This window comes from Rutidosis leptorrhynchoides, chromosome 5 (genome assembly GCF_046630445.1).
Source record: "Rutidosis leptorrhynchoides isolate AG116_Rl617_1_P2 chromosome 5, CSIRO_AGI_Rlap_v1, whole genome shotgun sequence".
In the NCBI taxonomy this organism is placed as follows: Eukaryota; Viridiplantae; Streptophyta; class Magnoliopsida; order Asterales; family Asteraceae; genus Rutidosis; species Rutidosis leptorrhynchoides.
Genome location: NC_092337.1, coordinates 426,957,572 through 426,967,668, shown reverse-complemented (window position 1 = coordinate 426,967,668; position 10,097 = coordinate 426,957,572).

Below are 10,097 nucleotides of genomic sequence, written 5' to 3'. Positions count from 1 at the left end.
TTAATAAAACTATCACGTTTCATTTTATATTTAAATATTAGTATTTTTATCTTTATTTTAACAGTATTATAATTGTAAATTTTACAAACAAAAGAGATTTATATATGAAAGTATACTACATACTATATTTTTGTTTATATGAAATATTATTAATCATAATAATAACTAAATTACATATAGTATAGAAAATATTTTAAGATAATATAAATAATAATATAAACATATATAAAAATATGAATATTAATTTTAATACATAACAATAAGTTACAATTTAATAATATATTATAATAAATATATATACAACTTTGTTCGATTACAATTACGTGTATTAATATATATACAAATGATATAGGTTCGTGAATCCGAGGCCAACCCTGCATTGTTCAATAAAGTCATATGTATTTTTACTACAAAATACATCACGTGAGTTTCATTATTCCCTTTTTATATACATTTTGAGCTGAGAATATATGCAAATGCTTTATTAACTATTTTACAATATTTATATGCGTGAGTTTCATTTACCTTTTTTACCCTTTATATTTTTGGGCTGAGAATACATGCGCAATTTTTATAAATGTTTTACGAAATAGACACAAGTAATCGAAACTACATTATATGGTTGAATGATCGAAATCGAATATGCCCATTTTTATTAAGTCTGATAATCTAAGAATTAGGGAACAGACACCCTAATTGACGCGAACTCTAAAGATAGATCTATCGGGCCTAACAAGCCCCATCCAAAGTACCGGATGCTTTAGTACTTCGAAATTTATATCATGTCCGAAGGAGGATCCCGGAATGATGGGGATATTCTTATATGCATATTGTGAATGTCGGTTACCAGGTGTTCAATCCATATGAATGATATTTTGTCTCTATGCATGGGACGTATGTTTATGAGAAATGGAAATATGAAATCTTGTGGTCTATTAAAATTATGAAATGATTACTATAAACTGATGAACTCACCAACCTTTTGGTTGACACTTGAAAGCATGTTTATTCTCAGGTTTGAAAGAAAACTTCCGCTGTGCATTAGCTCATTTTAAGGACATTACTTGAAGTCATTCATGACATATTTCAAAAGACGTTGCATTCGAGTCGTTGAAGTTCATTAGAGATGATTATTAAGTAAATGACAGAATAGGTCATTTATAGATTGAATATTATGAAATGGTATGCATACCTATCAACTTTTGATGAAATGAAAGTTTGTCTTTTAAAAACGAATGCAATGTTTGAAAAATGTATCATTTAGAGGTCAAGTACCTCGCGATGTAATCAACTATTATGAATCGTTTATAATCGATATAGACTTCGTCCGGATGGATTAGGACGGGGCATTTCAGTTGGCATCAGAGCGGTGGTCTTAGCGAAGCAGGTCAACATTAGTGTGTCTAACCGGTAGTTGTTAAGATGCATTAGTGAAGTCTGGACTTTAACCTAGTAGTTGTTAGGTTATATTAATAAGTCCGGACTTGAACCTGGTCTGCATGTCAAAAGTTTTGCTTATCATTTCGTGTCAAAAATTACCTGCTTATCATCTTAAGTCTAAACGCGTCTTACTGCATTCATTGCATAGATAGTGTATAGACAAAATTTCATATCTTAGCGTATCTGCTAATCCATATCTTAGTGTATCTGTCACTATAAACTTTGCCTGATATATTTCGTAAATTCCTCCGTAATCTACGAAATCTTTTACTCTAAATATATAGATACTCTATGTAATTAGAATATCATCCGATATTCGAAAATCATTTCATATCGAAAACTCCTTTATTCAATCGTACGCAATGGAACTCACCACTAGTTCAAGTCCCTCGGATTCCGATATGGAGTCCCACTCCAGCTCCGAAAGCAGCGTCACCAGAATGAATCAATCAATCAGCTATCCCCAACTCATCTGATGAGTTCGTAGTCGACTTAATCAGTGGAGACGAGAAGAAGACGATACTTCCATCAACCGAATTCACCTCTTGACGAAGAACCTGAAGCACCTATCTGCGAACCAATTCGAAACACCATTTTCACTCTCATTTTTCGAATATCTCGCCACGAACATATCATATCTCATATTCTAAACTATATTCATTCGTTTGTTCCAACCGCCAATCATCCCGGAGTAATCAAAGAAGTCAACGAACTTCGCGCTTGAGTAATCAATTTGGAGAATATGGTGCAAAATCTACCAGCTTCAGCAACATCATCGGCATCAACAGTACCACCAACAACATCATCTGCATCCCAAGCCTCAATTTCACAATCTGTTCAACGAACATCAACATCATATGCACCATAGATATCAAGGAGTACCAACAGCAATTAACGATGAAGTATTGATCCATAACTTCATCAATATTCTGCGAAGAATATGTGGATCCTAATAGTTTTAGAGATTACTTATTCTAGCTCAAATCGAAAATCAAATGAGTCTGATATTATACTGACTCGTTAAATCCATAATTACATTTGAAGAAAACATATATGTATATATATATATTTTTTCATAAAGATTGTGATTAAAAATTCTTTCATACAAACTGTTAATGATAAAAATATTTTAACGGGTAGGTAATACCTGAGGAATATTTAAGATTTCACATTAATAAGTTACACTGTACATTCTTCAAATCTGATTCAACAGTCATTTCCTATCCTAGTTACAACCACAAATATATGAAATCCGTTCACCACAGAATAACTATTTCCATTCAAATTTCATATTTGGATTTTAACCTATCAGAATCCAACAAGTGGCATAATGAAGAAAACATTTGACGGAATAAAATTTGTTAGAAACAAACAAATTAACTATGAGAAATTCTGTTAAGAATCCACACTAACAAAGTCCTAGCTAACTGCTCCTAGCTAACTGTGGAAAAATCAACTGAGGACTACCAACAGTGGACAATTAAAATAAATTAAAATATTGATAATAACATATGAAACTAAACAATTCTTCAAGTTTGTCACTTGATTTCATCTTAAACCTCATTTGTATATTGACGATTACAATATGCGTTCAAACCTTTCATAATTATTGAAAACACCTCAATCGGGAGGATGAACCAATCGCACTTCATCTACGGAAGAAAAGATTGATACGCATAGATATGCACCTGAAAAACTCTCGGAAACTAAGTAAACGTTTAACACGTATCAGTGCTAATTCCTTTAGTGTTATTATTACCCAAAATAACTTGGTAATTCCTTTTAAAGTAGCAAATTTTGTCACAGCTCCAGCAAGTCAACTTCGACTTTTCGTTCGAAACAACCTTATTATCACCTTGATTATATGTATGCTCTTTTATCATTACCGGAGAACCTTTTATATTCCACCGTATTACCATCAGCGTTTAATCATCTAAAAACACATTTCATTTGAAACCACCTCGCATTGACAACCGACGATTCAGTTATGGTAGCATTAAATGCAGAGGAAACAGCAAAATTGTAGATGGTCTAAACAGTCAAAAGTTTGATAAAAAGGAATGGAAGGTTGGAAAAACTCAATAGAAAAATTTAGTACCGAAAAGCGGATTATGTGAAACTAGGAAGGAAGCCGTGGACAAATCACAAAGACTAAACTTGCCCTTAAAGAATCCAAATGATTCAGTACCTGCTGAAGTCATTAACGAATACCTTACTCCTTAATCGCTCTAAATCATCGTGAATGAATTTCTTCATCACAACTTGATTCTGAAATACTAAGATATCATCGTACCTTTCTTTATTAATATCCTCAATATTTCTGAAGATATCTTCATAAATATTCTCGTTCGATATTAATTATCTCTCTGCGCTATCCGTATTATATCATAAAAGGAAATTGTTTTAGTTTCTATATTTTGCGAACCTTCGAATTTAAAATATGAATGTTTTTGAAGTAGTGTTGGGATCTGATACATGAGTTAGTATAATATAATGACACTTGATCAACGTGATTATATTACAGTAATTTATGCTGAGTTTCTAATGGAACGTGATGATTCACAGAACATACTGTCATCATGTGCCATTTACACGACTCTTACATTCTACCCAATCTCCAAGCATATTAAGAACTTATCTTCTTGATAGTTCTATCTTTTCGGATATTCTGATAATCTACCAAATCAAGATCGTGCCATTACGATTTTCTTCTTAAAACATTGACTATGTTCATCCAAGACTTCATATCTACAAATTCTGGACCATTATTCTCTTGACTCGCGGACGGGAAGAGAAAACGAAATCATGAAGCTCCGAAATATAATAGAGAATATAAATCCCAATAGCAACCCCGAAACTACAAACCGTGTATATTAATGCGTATATCAATATAAAGACACGGGAGAATGAAAAACACTATAACCCCAAGGTAATGGTAGAAGAAAGTAACTTCTTCCGGTGGCAGATGAAAAAGAAGAATGACAGATATGGAAGTTAAGAGGATATTAAGGATCAGAATGGGATGGAGCATATTAACGAATGTTTTAAAGTATGAGTTGAGGAGAAAGTATAAAAGGTGTGAGTTGTGGAAAATAAAAGAACGAAGAGGGTGGATTTATAGTGAAATATCAGACAAAGCAATCAAGACAGATCATCGCATTTAATCAAAGAGAATCCTAATTTCCTTAATCGTCGAAGAACCAAATCTTATCGCAAAGATTTTCTTTAAATCCCATGAATTCCGGAAATCAATCATAACTACGTCATCAGTTAAAACGATTCTACATTTACTCATTCCACTCTCTTGCGATTGCTTCACTTATACTCTTCGCATAATCAAATTGTTTTATCTATATTACTCAATGATGATAAAACTCTATTATCAACTTATATTTGTCATGAAAACATTTTTATAATTAGCCATGACGACCTCGATCAAATTTCGAGACGAAATTTCTTTAACGGGTAGGTACTGTGATGACCTGGGAATTTCCGACCAAATTTAAACTTTAATCTTTATATGTTCCCGACACGATAAGCAAAATCTGTAATGTTGAGTCCCGAATGTTTTGAAATCTATATTCATGTAATCAATTACCCTTTGACTATGCCCGACGATTCACGAACAATTGTTGAAAATAAATACATAAATATATATAAATATAAGTGTATATGTATTAACTTGGATTAACAAAATATAAAATAATATACAAGATAACTAAGTGGTTGTTAAATGAAAACTATATATAATTTCTATAGATAATCTTTATGTATGGTGGAATATATATAAAAGATATAAATACTATATGTATATATAATCTAATTATTAAATATTACATAATTAATAATATTTAATATTAATGTATTAAACTACAAGTTAAAATATAGTTATTATATTAATAATATTATTAGTTCATTTATTATTAATATGGATATCAGTAGTATTAATATTATTCATTTAATATACAATATATGAGATTTGATAAATATAATTTGTATATCAATATTATTAGGGTTATCTTTATTAATATTTGTAGTATTATTATTACTATTATTGAATAATATAATTACTAATGTTATTATTAATTATTAATAATGTTAGTAACATCATTATTATGAAAATCATTAAAAAGTTTATAATTATTGTTATGATTATTATAAAACAACTTATTATTACTATCATTGATATTATTATTAGTTATTTCATTATTATTATCAATAATTATTATTATATTTGGTAAGAATATTTGTATCATTGATTTAATAGTATTATTAATAGTAAAAGTAAAATTATTAATGTATTTATATATAATTATTATTAATATTGATTTTATAATAAAAATCAGAAAAAGGGAAGCAGATGCAGTTTAATGTATCTATCAATCTGTAATATAATTTTGTTTTTTTGTTTTGTCTCCAGATTACTAAAGTGTCGATCTCTAACACACATGAATAATTTGATTCAGTTAGCCATCACAATCTAACTTTACCCATTTTCTTCATTCTTGTCTGTCATCGTACAAATTGATTCCAATTACACTACAATACAAACAGCTCATCTATATTGACTTAATACATTCAATTGATATTATTACTTATTATTACACCTTCATCAAATCTCAGAATCTTGAATCCCCACCACCTCTCCTCCTCTTTCTCTTGTGATACCGTGACCATCACCACAACAAACCCTCACCATCGTGAGCTCATTTAAAACCCTACTACCATTGAAAACCACAACATCCACCATCAATGAATCTCTTCCCTTCCTGCTTTCCTGTTTCAGGCTAACCCCATCAGGAAACCATCATATTCATCATAAAACTAAATATCTCTTTATTGCCGTTTTCCCTTCGTGCAAACAACCAACATCAATTACTCAAATTCTGCTGCTGCAATACCTGTTTCTCCATGGCTACTACTATGTTTTGTTTTCCATTTAAAAACCAAAGAACCAAACCACCACATCTTCACCATTTTTTTTCTTTCTTTCTTCTTCTTTTTCTTTTTTCTTTTTCCTTATTCTTCACTGTTGTTATAGCGATCACTTACTGCTGTTATGCTTGCTGTACGTTTATATCCACCATCAAAGATCCCACATAATCATAACCGCTACTTGTTTGATTCTGATAACGAGTGACCAAGAAACCAATCATCATCACCGCATAATTTTAGTACGCATCCCACTTATGATTAAATAAACACAACGGCTAAACCTACCCTCCAACCCTTTAAATATTCGGTGCAGGTGGGACAAAGAAGAACTTCATGGCCGACAGAGTGGAAGACCAATTAGGCTTAATTACTTTAAATGGACCCATTTAATCAAACTGCTACGCTGCTTTTTCTATTTAATTGAAAACGAAATCAAACCAACCTTTGTGATATTGTAATCGCTGTTCCCTTTCTGCTTATACAATTCATTGCTATTACAGATTGTAGTGATATGGATGATGTTGTAAAGATTCATGATGACTTTGAAGGGCGATGATAATGAATCGATGAACTATATAACATTTATGATCTTGATTTGATTTATCTGTTGGTGAATCAAAGAAACCCTAAATTTTGATACGGTTTCCTGCACTCCACCTCTGCTATGCTCGATCCACTTCTGATGACCGACAACTGATACATACGGAGCATAAATGAATCGGGTAAACCGATTTAGGTGCTGGTCTTGGACTTAATTTGTCTGTTAGGCAAGAATTAAACTAGGGTTATTGTTGTTGGGCCAAAGGATTGGCCAAGCTAAAAGAAACAGACGGGTTAATTATATTGGGATAGAAGATAAAGTAGAAAAAAACAACAGACCAGCTGGTTAGGAGTGTGTGTAACGAATGGAAGGTCGCAGGTTCAAGTCCCTACAAGGACTGTTTTTTTTATAAAACCCTAAGAGGTAGCCTATTTTCATCATCATCATCATCATCATCATTATTATTATTATTATTATTATTATTATTATTATTATTATTATTATTATTATTATTATTATTATTATTATTATTATTATTATTATTATTATTATTATTATTATTATTATTATTATTATTATTATTATTATTGTTTTTGTTATTGTTATTGTTATTGTTATTGTTATAGTTATTGTTATGATTATTGTTATTATTAAGTATTACAATTATTATTACTACTAAATATTAGAATTTTAACTACTATTAGTATTATAATTATTATAAGTATTGTAACCATTATTATTATCATTAATATTAGTATTAGTAACATTTAGATGTATTTTTATTATTAACAAAAGTAGTATCGTTTAGATTACATTCGTAACAAGATTGTTATAACTATTATTATTAATAAAATGATTGTTATTATTATTATGATTGTTAGATATTAAGTATTAATATCAAAGTTATTAATTTTATCATCATTACTATTAAATCCTTCATTATATTAAAAACTACTGATATTATCATTATTAGTATTGTTATTGTTATTAAAAACTATTATTTTCACAACAATATTATTATTTAAAGAATCACTATTAATAAAACTATCACGTTTCATTTTATATTTAAATATTAGTATTATTATCTTTATTTTAACAGTATTATAATTGTAAATTTTACAAACAAAAGAGATTTATATATGAAAGTATACTACATACTATATTTTTGTTTATATGAAATATTATTAATCATAATAATAACTAAATTACATATAGTATAGAAAATATTTTAAGATAATACAAATAATAATATAAACACATATAAAAATATGAATATTAATTTTAATACATAACAATAAGTTACAATTTAATAATATATTATAATAAATATATATACAACTTTGTTCGATTACAATTACGTGTATTAATATATATACAAATGATATAGGTTCGTGAATCCGAGGCCAACCCTGCATTGTTCAATAAAGTCATATGTATTTTTACTACAAAATACATCACGTGAGTTTCATTATTCCCTTTTTATATACATTTTGGGCTGAGAATACATGCAAATGCTTTATTAACTGTTTTACAATATTTATATGCGTGAGTTTCATTTACCTTTTTTGCCCTTTATATTTTTGGACTGAGAATACATGCGCAATTTTTATAAATATTTTACGAAATAGACACAAGTAATCGAAACTACATTATATGGTTGAATGATCGAAATCGAATATGCCCCTTTTTATTAAGTCTGGTAATCTAAGAATTAGGGAACAGACACCCTAATTGACGCGAACTCTAAAGATAGATCTATCGGGCCCAACAAGCCCCATCCAAAGTACCGGATGCTTTAGTACTTTGAAATTTATATCATGTCCGAAGGAGGATCCCGGAATGATGGGGATATTCTTATATGCATATTGTGAATGTCGGTTACCAGGTGTTCAATCCATATGAATGATATTTTGTCTCTATGCATGGGACGTATGTTTATGAGAAATGGAAATATGAAATCTTGTGGTCTATTAAAATTATGAAATGATTACTATAAACTGATGAACTCACCAACCTTTTGGTTAACACTTGAAAGCATGTTTACTCTCAGGTTTGAAAGAAAACTTCCGCTGTGCATTAGCTCATTTTAAGGACATTACTTGAAGTCATTCATGACATATTTCAAAAGACGTTGCATTCGAGTCGTTGAAGTTCATTAGAGATGATTATTAAGTAAATGACAGAATAGGTCATTTATAGATTGAATATTATGAAATGGTATGCATACCTGTCAACTTTTGATGAAATGAAAGTTTGTCTTTTAAAAACGAATGCAATGTTTGAAAAATGTATCATTTAGAGGTCAAGTACCTCGCGATGTAATCAACTATTATGAATCGTTTATAATCGATATGGACTTCGTCCGGATGGATTAGGACGGGGCATTTCAGGTTTCGGTTCAAAGAATCGGACGTTTTCGGTTTAGGTACGGTACAGTATGATTCCAGTATTTTTTTCGAGAAATCGGTATTCGGTACCGAATTTAACACTCCAGATTTTATTCTTTATAATATGTCCATATAATATAACTAATAACTAATAGTTCGTAAAGATCTAGTTACCAAATAAGCTTTGACTTGTACTTCAACTATAATTATAAACAATACTGGAGGATATACATAGAAGATGATCGAGTATGTTTATCTGTTGCTGATAGTTATTCTTACCTACTTTATTGTTGATTAAATGGTCGTATGCATTTATTCTTATATAAGAGGTATGGTAATGTGGCTACATATAGTGATGCTTTTGTAAATAATGCTATTGTTTTTTTTTCCTTTTATTTTTGTTGTAAATCTTAATTTGCTTTTACCTAGACATACTATGTGAGCCTCCATACTTAGAAGTGTTTTTATAGGAATAAACCATATATTCACTGTTTTCAAACTTTACAACAACTCATATGTATATATACTCCATGTAGTCTAATATATGCATGCAGTGGCGATTCTAGGATGAGAACTCAATGGGGTTCCGAAGTTTTTTTATATTTGAATACTATTTTAGTGGTTGTTTATTTTCAAAAAAACTATAAATTCGAAAACTATACAATTTAAATGATATTTTCTACAAAAATTTTATACTAGCGGTGTCCCGTGACTCATGGGTCAATACATAGAGTCGCCACTGTATGCATGACTCAATGATGCAAATAAATCATCGATCATCATCAAATAAGTCT